Here is a 12,547-nt window from a genome sequence, read left to right on the forward strand (position 1 = left end):
TATATATAACTTTTTATTTAGAATTTAATGCAGATTAATTCAGTTTATTTAATAGAGGCATTCTGAGTAATTATCAACATGCCTCATAGTAGTTCCTTATTATTATTATGCTTTTTTTTAAGTTAAAATCAAATAGAAATGAGGAGTGTTGTTTATTTTTCACATTTCTACATGTCCTTCAGTGTCTGAGGTGTTAAGCTTGATCCGTAAGTATGAATTGTGTGAGTGCAGCCTTAGGACCCTGAGGATATTGGACCTAGGGTGCTGCAGAGGTAGGCTTTTTGATTTGTATGCACCCCATCTGATAGCAGCTCCTGAATCACAGATGGATTATTTAGGCTTTACTTCACCATAGTCTCCGTCTTTTGATTTTCGTTGTCAGTTTTTTTGCTATTCAACGTTGTGTTTTTGTGTCTGCCCCTGCCTTCATTGTCTGGTGCTCGGATGCCTCAAAAGCACACACTGACAGAGATCTGGCTTCACCCATGAAAATGGAACAACGATGCTGGCGGAATAACCTGTAGGGGTAAGTTGTGAAGTTGTACTCATATGGGTACTAGTGAGGCATTGTGAGTATCTTTTGTAATTTTTAGTATTACTAGTACACATGTTTTTGCTCCGATGGGAATCGAATCCTTTCGCTGCTCCTTGATTCACACAGAAGCAGATGCTGTCCACATGTTGCAGTGCTGAAAGTTATTTGGTGGCTCATTCAAATTTGTAATGAATCTCATTTGTATTCTGTTGTGTACATGTCGTCAAACAAGTGATGACTGCAGATTCCACCACTAATTCTGGCATGTTTCTCTTTACATATATATTTCGTTCGTTAGACTTGATTCCTCCCATCTCGTCAGTCAATTTTGTTAAATTATCAGACAAATTCTACCTTAATGAAGGCAAATTATTGTCTTTGATCTGAATGTAGTCAGAGAAACACTGTTAACAAGCTCATTTATGTGTAAGTGCATCGATTTTAAACATAGACTAAACACTTCATTTAAGATCCAGAAAAAAAGCCCATTATCTCTATTTATGGTTTGTGATTTTATTTTCTGGTTTCTGCTTCCTGTCAGTTATCAGAATTATATTTTTAAATAACCGCACATATTTTTAAGGATCACTTAATCGATCGGACTTAATCTATTAGGCTCTGCTATCTGTTGCAAACATGAAGCTGCTCTCTGCTGAATTTATCATTCTGCGCTGCTACACGGCCACAGAAAGCATTGACTGAAAAATCTCTTCTAAAATTGAGTGGACTCAGTGGATTCAATTCCCATTAAATCCCTTAATCTGAATGCCCTTCAGTGGGCCTGAGGTGTTTACCGAGGAGAGATGAAACAATGGTCTGGCGCAGTATTTGCTCGGCTATGTGGTCATTAATAATTTGACTATTACACATTCCTTATCAAATATTTGCACTGCTATTACTACGCTACAGGAAACACAGATTGTCGATAAAAAATGCATCTGACTCGGTGTTTACTTGTCTATGGTCATGATAGTTGATAGTTGATATTCATTATTAATCCACTGGGGGTCAAGGGTCACTGCCTCAAGGGATCATCTGATACTCCCCAGGTTAGTTTTTATTCTCCACAATGCCTATTGAACTGACTATGGCTTGTTACCCTCAGCCCTGACAGAGTTCCCGGCATTGCCTCTCACACTCTTAATACCCTTTGTCTTGCGCCGATGATTCCCTCAATGCATCACAGTGGCGGCGATGGAAGCCCATATTTGCCTCCACATCCATTTCTCCAAAAGACAGGACTTTACAGATGAGATGAGCGCCAGCGGCTGATAAGCACTCTTCACTTTTACAAGAGGAGACAGCGCACTATGTGTAACATTATGAGTATGTGACGCACGACTTAAGTTGATTGACAGTAATATACGTGGGTTGTTTGTGAGGTGTGTGTAAGTCAGACTTGTCTTGAAAGCGTGAACCTCTTCCTCCACAAAGCTCCTGCTGTTGCCTCGATTTAGACTCCAGTTCTCGTGATATTCAGTGAATCATACTTCCTGGTGGTGTCCTGCTGTTGTACCCTGCACAGTTGATTATTAACCACCACAGAGACGTATATGTGTTTAGTCTGGAGAAAAAAACTGTGCAAAGATAGAATGCAATAAAACCATATGGTTTAAAACTAATATCAGTTCAGTTGGGCCAAATTAAATTCTTCATTTATATTAAAATATATTCAGCGCATCTTTTGACATGACATAGTAAAAGAGTTTTGAATTGCGAGCATCTGTCTCTGCGAGTTGAACCTAGGATGGGAGAGAAGACAGGGTGGAGGAGGATGCTGAAAGCTGATTCTGTTCATGCTCCAGTGCTCTCTGCAGTATGTGATCTATCTGCTGTGGAATGGGGGAGCTCCTGTTCAGTCTTATTGGCGATATGTTAGATGATAATCTGTGATTGTTCCCCAGTGGACAGACAACGGAAGGGGAAATCGGTGGTCCTGTCTCCTCTGATCTGCGGACCCTTTAGCCTGTGCAACTTGACGAATAGATATTTATTGTCATCTTGTTCAGTGCAGGTTAGTTTGTAGGTTGTGCATGTTTGTATATTCTTAAGGACAGCAAGGGGTGGGTGTGCATGCTATTTTGCATTAAAGCACAGAAGATAGAGGAAGGTAAGCAGGAAGACTCACTGACTGATCATAGACTCCTCTACAAAGGTGCTCCTTTTCATAATATGCAGCTCCTGTACTTAGATTCAATCACTATAAAAGCATGCACCCTGAACTTGCACCTGTTTTGTTCCCATCCCAGATGTTCAGGTACAGAATCTGATGAAAGTTCATGTAAATCTGTCCTGAGTTGTATGTATTAGCCCAGCTCTGTTCTCAAAATTCACTTGTTGCTTCTTTTGAACATGGCACACTCTTCCACCCAGTTTACATGTATAATTCATCAAAGCAGTTTAATATCAACTCAAAAAAATATGGGACATGCTTACAGTAAGGGTTGTGTTATCCTGATAACAGACAGTACTTTGCTTTGTTTGCAGTGTGGATTAGTGATGCATCCTTTGACTCTTTCCTCTCCTGACTCACGAACAACAACTCGATTTAAGTCCCTGCAAATTTACAAATTAAGCATTGCATCTATTGATAACTGATAGATACGGTTGTTAAAATTATCAATGCAAATTCCTCCCTATGTTTAAGACCTTTGTGTTTTCATCCTAATGCACACCAGTGTATCATAATATTCCTAAATTGCTGTAAGATGTATGTTTAGTCTAAACACATACACAACTAGTCTATGTAGGCTTCTTTTTCTATGAAAGACCACAAAAATAAGCTCTTTTTTATCACTATCGTATTCAGTCTTTGCTGAAGTTTTTGGCGCATTAACAATGCTGGCTGTTGGTGTCTTTTCCCAGAACAGTTAAAGTGGAACATGGAGCTGATGGACACATGGGTGCCAATACATCCCAGGAATCTGGCTGTCCATTAGACAGCCAGGATGAGTTGCAAAGCTGTTTATACCACAGATGGCTGATCAGTACAATTGACTTCTTATTTCTCTCGCCTAGCGCTGTCACTGAGTCTCATCAGAGCTCTCACTTGTGAGCACCGGTGTGCTTTTTGATTTGTGTATTTGTGCATAGATGTATTTGCTTGGGTGGGGTTGGGATGTTCAGCAGGTAATTCAGAGATTATTAATATGATTATGTATGAACACATGTATGTTTGATGGAGCGTCCGATGAAAACGCGTGTGCATGCAGTTTCACACTCGGGTATTATTTTTATTTACATGGGTGTGACTGCGGTAAATGTGTAAACTGCATTCCTTCACTATGTGTGGATCTGGATGGGAATGAAACAGACTGATTCAGAATTTTTGCTGCATGCTGGGTGGGATTCAGAGGAAAGTCCATCTGTCTTCTTCACAGTGAAATTTCACATGGGAATATACTTGGAAGTTGCTGTTCTCCAGCAGGTTGAAATGGTGCATGGGTGTGATTTCACTATGTGAATGTAATTGTAGAACTTCCCCATAAACAAATAAACATGTAGCATGATATATAATATATGATGCTGATAATTCCGCGCTGAAAGTCTGTTATGATCGTGGTGCTTTGGAGAATCCTGATTAATTTATTCCCCCTGCATATCTCGAGCTCGTTATTAAACCATATCTGTCTCCTGATTCCAGGTTTGTTCAGGCCATCTTGAATTCGGGCTCGGCCATTCAGGGACAATGCTGGCTCTACAGTCACCAGTCACACTCCTTCTAACCATCCTGCTCTTTGTCAGTCAGCCGCAGCAACGCTATGCGTCAGGCAATACAGGTGAGGAGCTCCATTTACCAGACCAACATAGTAACACTGATAATTCTTTATCTGTCAGTCGTGATGCGCTGTCATTATACATTTATATTAAATGGGTGATGTTGGCACGGATCCTTATTCTGTCATTGAAACGTGTGACTAACACACTGCAGGCTGGGTTTTAGTTCAGTAGTACAAAGGCAGAACAACTTTGATTTTTCTTACTCACTTTATAAGGTATTGCTGAGAAGCCACTTTTAGATCTCAGGAAGATAAAATTATGAATTTATACTGAAACTTGGAAGTGCTTGTGTGCTGCCCTCTTGTGGACAAAGAGAGCAACATACAAGCTAAACAGGTTTTTGCCTCTTAAATGTTCAGAAAGCAGAACATTTACAGCTTCTTTCCTCCCTTTTGTTTAATGGTTCTTTTTTTTTCTTTGATTCGTTAATTCAGTCCTTCAATTTGCCTAATTTGCATGTTTTTGGTGGACGTCGGAGAACCCAGAGAGAACCGACACAGACATGGGGAGAACATGCAAACTCGTCACAGAAAGGCCCTAAGTTGGATTTGAACCTACAACAGCAACAACGCAACCCACTGCGCCACCGTGTTGCCTTTTATTTTATTTTATATATCTTTTTGGCTTGAAATACAATGACCTGATGAAGTCGTAGCGCCATCTGGTGGCAGAGCCGTAGAGCACATCTGTGACTGAAAAGTACCACAGCGGCATATATGCAAGCATTTGATTTATGATGATTTTGTATAATTAACCTCTTTCAGATTGTGCACATCAATAGCGTGACAATCTGAGTACTCTACACTGAGCAAAGTGTTGATTGATTGCTCTGATAATTTTCCGTGAGCAGTTTTTGCAAGTGTGCTAAATATAATTATTCAGTCTCCACCATCTTGACTGATTAAATTTGCCAATTCCTCAGGGATAACGCTCGTAAAATGAGCTTCTTGAACAACATTTATTCACCTAGCGGTGGTGGGAATTGTCCTTCCTTTCATGTATCTATAAAACAATCACAAGATGGCTTTAACTTGATGAGTCATCACCTGACTTAAGTCGTCAAGAAAGGTTCACCAAGGAGCTTTTCTTGATATGGCATACCTTGGAAAGTAAAATAATGTATTCAAGCAACTTATGAAAGTCAAATTCTACCATTTTCAGCATTTTTGTATCAATGTTGCAGTTCAAGAAACACAGAAAATATTTTGTCTATAAAATGCATTGAAAATAGCTGCATTTTCCCAAATGTTATTTGTAATTGTCCAGATGCAGACAAAAACAAAAGAAACCGTGATGTCATCAACCAAACACCGAACTCTGAACCAGCAATGGAACAAGACAACGGCCTCGGATATAAAGGTACGGTCCAGAGCTAAAGGTGATTTGTACAGTGTTTTTTGTTGATAAGAATATATATATATATATATATGATTTACTTCTATTTACGACAAAGAGGTTCCCTTTTGTCTTGGAGGCAAACCAACATCCTTGGAAAAAGACAGTCCTCAGGAAAGTGGTGCTCCAGGTTGTGCTGATTCTATATTTGTCCTTTGAAAGATACGAGGCAAAACCCAATTCCCATGAAGAGGCCCACGTTTCTTTCTGCTGACAAAGACTCTAATACCCCTTAATGCCAGTTCAGCAGCTGCAGAGCTCAAGCGCTGCATCCAAAGCTAACACAGGTCAATCCCCTCTCCCTTCACTTCAATATTCTATGTTAAGGGTCTACACGGGATGCAGAGAGATACAGCAAAGCTGGAAAGTTGAGGAGCCCCTCCCTCCTTAAAGCCTCTATGGTTTTTGTAACATGACGAATTCTGACTACATGCAACATCGTCTCTCTCACAAAGCATGCATGACCCTGAGCAGCCGTGCTCGTGTGCAATGAGAATAGAAGAAGAGGTAACAGTATGAAGAACCACAGATCATCATAGGGAACAGATTCTTGGAAATGAAACCCCGGATGAGCAATATAATGTGGAATATGTCGCTATTCATAGAGATGCTTCACACAACTGCACATACTAGCATTCCGTCGCCTTCAGCAGTCGAGCGCCTTCCACATATCAGCTGTGGACAAATGACCTGTGGGTATTTTTCACAGGTGACTCAAAAATCACTAGCTGAGGATGAGTTCACCGCCCAGTTGGAGGTTCCAAATTATTTATTCCTATCTAAATATTCTTTGGGATTTGGTTCTGTGTTTTTTTTCTTCTCAGTATTCCCCACGCCCCTTGGCTCTAAACCAACTGGCTCACTTCCCCAGACTTAAAATAAATAAATAGAGGCCCAGTTCTTGGCAGGGTTTCCTTTAAATCCTTGCCATTTTTACTTCCTGTGTTGCCATGAAGACGCAAATGCCTTTGTTACCAGTTTTTAACCATCTGGTCTGGATATATTGGTTCATGGGATCGAGACCAATTGTGAAATGATGGAATTGGCTTCCTCCACTTTTAACTGCGTGCACGGGGGTCGGGGGGGGGGGGGGGGGGCACATGCATGAAGCCAGAGTCTTTATCCTGAAGCAGTGTCAGCCAGAATCATGGCGCGGTAGATTGGAACCAGAAACAAGCACATCAAAGAGCAGTCGATATGTGTATATTCAATGTGAATATTGTTGCAAGCATCTTAATTATGTGGCAATGAAGAGTAGAAAACCAAACAGAGGAGTATGGAAGGTGCTCTTGCAGGGGGGAACAATAAAGGGCAGATGCCGTCAGAAATGTGCTTTTGTTGAAGCTGTAATTCCCCAGATTTTATTGGCTGTTTACCAACTGTGAAGGCGCCGCTTCCAGCACAAGCTCCATTCCGCAGAACAACCAGTGGGCAATTAAAGGATTTGAGGCAAGAGTTCTGCAAAAATGCTTCAGTCTTCATGTGATTAAAAAGAAGAAGAAGCAGAGACAGCTTTTTCCTTCTACGCGTGTATGAAACAATGACATTTCATTTCTGTAAAGGCGTAAAAGTAATTTCTGTTGTTTGTAACTTATTTGATTTGATGTCAAAGAAAGCTGAAGGACACACCTTTTAGCGTAGACGTGCTGCATTGTGCTGAAACTGGCGTCTGGTTTACAGACATGCTTGTTACGCCGTGGAAGGAAAACAGGATTTTAACATTACTGGATTATTATTTTATTTTTGAAAAGCTAACACTAAAATCCTGTGCCAGTTTGTGACTGCTGAGAACACTGAAGATAATGAAACAATGAGCTGCTGTAACTACTTTGCGCCAGATTGCGCTATGGGCTTGCAGCCAGCAGAGGGCGCCCAAACCCGCTTAAATCAACCCAGACATCCCGACTGCGGCGAACTTCAAATAACTCATATCTTATTTAGAATATATTTACTATACTACATTTGCGCTTCGGAATTGTGATACTAAGGCAACTTCTAAATGAGATCAAGCATGAATTTATTCGGCATGACGTTCTTATGAACTTTAAATTGAGTTTCATTTCTCAGTGATATCGACAGAGGAGGAAGATGTCCGTGTCTCTGCTGCCAGGCACGGACGGGGGGGGCACGTTTCTCTGGCTCATTAACGGAACTGTCACTAAACCGGTCCCTTTATATTTTAATAAGGACCCAGTAAACGCGCACGTCACTCCGGCTTTATAGGAGCATAAAAATGGCATTAATCATTCATAAAGGTCAAATTGTGTTCACTTTCAACTGCAGACACACTATGAAATATTAACATATTAAAGCAACGCGATTAATTGGGTGCAGATAACTAAATCCTCAGTTTGCTGCAGGCTAACTGCCAACCAATAGGAAACTATTTGAATTGCGGCACGTGAAATTTCTTCCGTTGGACATTAACATTTGTATTTATGTTCCATAGTTTGCGGTTATTTTGTGCCATTTATCAGGCTGCTGCCTGAATCTTTTTTTTGTTTTTTTAAGCCAAGTAGAGCTTGGCGTTGTGAATATATCCGTGTGCGGTTAAATGGTGCCTGACTCGCAGGAATCTCCCCCTGCGCTGTACAGAAAATCATCTGACTGGGAAGGAAAGCCAAACCAAACCATCACTGAGAGCGCAGAGACGCACGGCGCCTCATCCAACCGGTGCCAGCCCCACTGAACCGGGGCAAAACTGCACATAAAAAAAAAAAATCATTTAAAGTGAGTCCAACAACGCGCGTCTTCTCTTTGGATTCTTGCTCTCCAGTCAGCCACGTTAAGCTTTACGTGCATCGGAACTAACGGCGTTTCTGATCACCGATGAAATTCCGCGAAGTTATCAGTATTTGGAAGAGAGGAGTGGAGCAAATCCCCAGTGCTGAGTGGACTGCCTCCCCCCCAGTAACCCACGACAATGACTCCGACTGATCTGAACTTTGATGCGAGTAGGAATCCACGCACCGGGCAGCAGCTCTGAACATTATCATCTCTATTTTCCTGCGGAGTTTTTGGGAACTCTCCACCCGGACTCCCATCATCGGCTCCACAGTAGAAGTTGCATTTTAGATGAAATATCAAAGCGAACTTTAACTGGATTTACATCGTCTCCAGCTGCCTTTGAATGATGCCTGCCTGTTTGACGGGATTTTATTTTTGTTTGCTGATCTTTCTACGAATTTCTTCAGGTATGACTTTTTTTTTCTTTTTTACCAATAGAGCTTTTCTTATTTTTTTTCAGAATGGGAGGTTTCAGAATAAAATATATAGTGCTGAACATGAAACATGCACTTGAAAATACAATTAAGTATAATACCAAAGATGTGTGAGAGATGATGAATGTAACTTTGACCTGCACCCTGGCTGCAGCTCTTTCAGTCACCTTTCCTCTGTGCAGTCCACACAGTGTCCGCATGCGGCCCTTGACCCACGCTGCGTAATTGCTGAGACGCCCATCTGTCTTTGGAGTGTGTTCTGCTGCGTTGAAACATAAGCTGTGGCTCTTATCCCATTTATAAATTAATTACCCGCAATAACGGGATAAAGAGAGAGAGAGAGCGAGAGAGAGAGACAATTTTTTTTGCCAAGATAATGTTTTACAGCACATGATAACATCCGTGTATACCCGCATGCACATGAGGTTATCATCCTCAGTCTCTGGTGGGTGCATGATGCACTACATGAGCTGCAGATTAATGAGGAGCATGGAGATATCATTTCACAATTCCCTTTGCACCAGTTAAACCAGTGTCAATATATTATCGCCAGCAGACGAAGGGGGAAAAAAAGACTTCACACCAATTCAGAGAGGAATAAATGATGCTTTTATTTTTTCAAGGAATGAGAGACTTCTATGCATGAGTAAAAAAAAAATAAAAAAAAATCACATCAGTCTACTTTCTCTGCTGCAGATAGAGAGAGAGAAAAAAAAAGCCTGCACGTTTGTGGGCGGGTCAAGGTTCGCTCTGGGGGAATTATCCTAAGCATAATATTGATATAATACTGATAACACTGAAAACAGTGTTTTTGTCGGTGTGCTGATGACATACAGTATACTTACATTCTGCTTGAGATTGTTGACATGTGGGGGTCTTTATGAAGCTTTGCTGACATTAACCACTGAACCCCAGTCACTCAGCAGACCTTGGATGAGGCGAATCCACTAAAAAAAAAAAAAAAAAGATCCAGGAACCATCAACTCATACACCCACTATAGGACTAATAAATCATGTTCATGTCAAAAACACTACAGCCAGCTCAGTCCAGATATTAGAAGGAAAAGCAATTCTCTGAAGGTGTTTTAACTGAATACATTTCTGGCTTCATCATTTCGTGATCGTTTTTCACAGCAACCTGATAAAATAATGAAATGCTCCTGGAATTTCTCAGTGGCACCAGCCATGTTCACTCTGTGAGACAAAGACAGCTGTCAGTGACATTACAGAGGTCACAGACTGTAAAAAAGAATAGAGCGTTTGCGACGCTATACAACGTGTCTCATTGTGACTGATCACTTTATTGCTATTAGACTTTCCTTGACAGATTTTTCCAAGGTCTTTGCTCTCGTGAGGATTAAGCTCACGTTGCTTTCTTCAGAATGTGTGCGCGAGTTATTCTTGGATGTGACACAAATCTTTTAAAATTAACATATTGTGATATTTTTAGTCGGCCAACTCTTCCCAAACCAAAGATAATATATTGAATGTTTTTTTCCCCCCACAAACTCGCCCTGTCTATAGAAGCTAACATGTGGCTACAACACAGTCTCTTTTCTTCACTTTCAGCGGTGACTCAGAAAAGAAAACGTACTAAGGGTTGGCTATCCACATCAAAAGCACAAAAATGCACATGACACCAATGTTCCAGTTCGTAGTCTCTAAATTTACAAACTGACAAACTTGGTAACCGTGCAATCCTGAGTGTTCCGAGAAGAGAGGTCAAGGGGATTTTTTCTTTTTTTGCTTCAGACAGACAAAGGCCTCCAATCCTTCAGGAAGATATATCTACATTAATTTGAGTACAATTTGGGGTTTCAGACTACAAGCTTCAATATTAGTTTCAAGGCTGAATAAAATATTTCACTTTGCCCAATTATTCACTCAATGAGCCCTTTCATAAAGTCAAGCCCCTAACTAGACATATTTATTCAGTAGTCTTGACTGCATAACTTGCTGTTTGCGTGCCGTTTTTGACAGAATGAACAGTTCAATAAACCAGACATCCAACAAATGATCACTGACGGACCCTGCACTGCACGTTTTGGCCAAAACATGTGCATCTAAAGAGCTGATAAGGGTTGCAGTAAATGGACATGATGATATTTGAACTTGCGAATCTGCTTATCAGATCTAAATCCCATTACGTATAAAACATTTTTTGCAGAAAGTTAAAGACATAACAGTTACGTCAGGCTCATGTCCTGGAAAATGATCTGTCCTGAATGAATCACAATCAAAATTATGTTATTTTTCTTGACTATTGCTGTTTAGTACATTCCAAATCATCCCCTTGTGTGGAATCTTCACTATAGCACAAAAAGGTATACAGCATTATATTGTTAAAACATTACACCTTTACAGCTGTACCGCTAAGTGACTTAATTATACTCGGAAGCAAAGGGAAGCCAGCGCTGCCCTTTGTTGAGAGTTAAATATCTCCATAATAAATCATGGCGACGGTAATTGGATGACACACAATAATCTAAATGGTAGCCATTAAAGCTACATGCCTGTGTTGAGATTTCTTCATACCTTTCATCCCACTAATCTAAATGATGCATCCCCAGAGCGATGCTGGGACTTGCATCGCCATTCGAGCCGCTTTGTTTGAGGGCCTGCAAACACTTGTCTAAAACAGGAAGTGCAGAAAAATAAAATAATTGTGCATCCTGTTATCCTTTGTTATGATGGCTGCTCACAATGTAAGCTTGAAACAGTGCACAATTTCCCAGTGCATTTGATTGCTATCTTTACAGAGGTATCTGAGGCAATAACTAGGCTAATTACTCTAACTATAAGTGACGGAGTGCCTCCGAGGTGGAGTTTGCTTTTATGGATCGTGTGTTATTAGTAAGGAGAAGAGGGGCTTGGAGGACACGGTTCAATTCCACCGCTGGTGGGTGTCACAGCCCCGTAGAGAACGTATTATAATCGAGACTGACCTACTGGACTTGGCCGTTCACCGATCAGAGTTGACATGTACCACCCAGCGCCCTTTACAGAATGTCTGACTGTAAGTAATGATGCAACGGCTTGATTAGAGGACTCCGGGCCGCTGCGTCTTCTGCCAAGCTAACAGGAATCCCAGAAGTCTTTGTGACGTGACAGCGAGGAGCTGGATCCTCCTGCTAATGAGGACTTTTTCCTCTCAGAACGATCGGGCAGACAGGACATATTTGTATGAGCGTTGCTTTGTTCGATAGATGAAGCTGTCAAATTTCCTCTGCTCTCCTTGAGAAGTAGAGAATCTAAGAAGCATAACCAGCGACCTGTTCGGTTGGAGGATGCATCTTCATTAACGTTGTTTACTCGTAGCAGCCGGTGGCGAAGTGTGCGTTCTCAGCTTCATTTATAACGACTGTGAATCTGCTGAAACTACTGTTTTCATAGTGCACTTGCTCCTTGACCTCTTTTTTTTAAATGGTTGCAGCCACTTTGGGATTCTTTCATTTATTCATCAATTTCAGGTTGCTAAGCAATGTTTTCTCAGACTTGATTATATTTTTACATCTAGAAACAGTTAATCGATTGTGCATTAATACTTTGAAACTGTCCATTTAGACCATCTTAAAACTTCATTACCGTACATTTCCCCTTGCAAACAAGATTTCAT

This window comes from Brachionichthys hirsutus, chromosome 10, assembly GCF_040956055.1.
Source record: "Brachionichthys hirsutus isolate HB-005 chromosome 10, CSIRO-AGI_Bhir_v1, whole genome shotgun sequence".
NCBI lineage: Eukaryota > Metazoa > Chordata > Actinopteri > Lophiiformes > Brachionichthyidae > Brachionichthys > Brachionichthys hirsutus.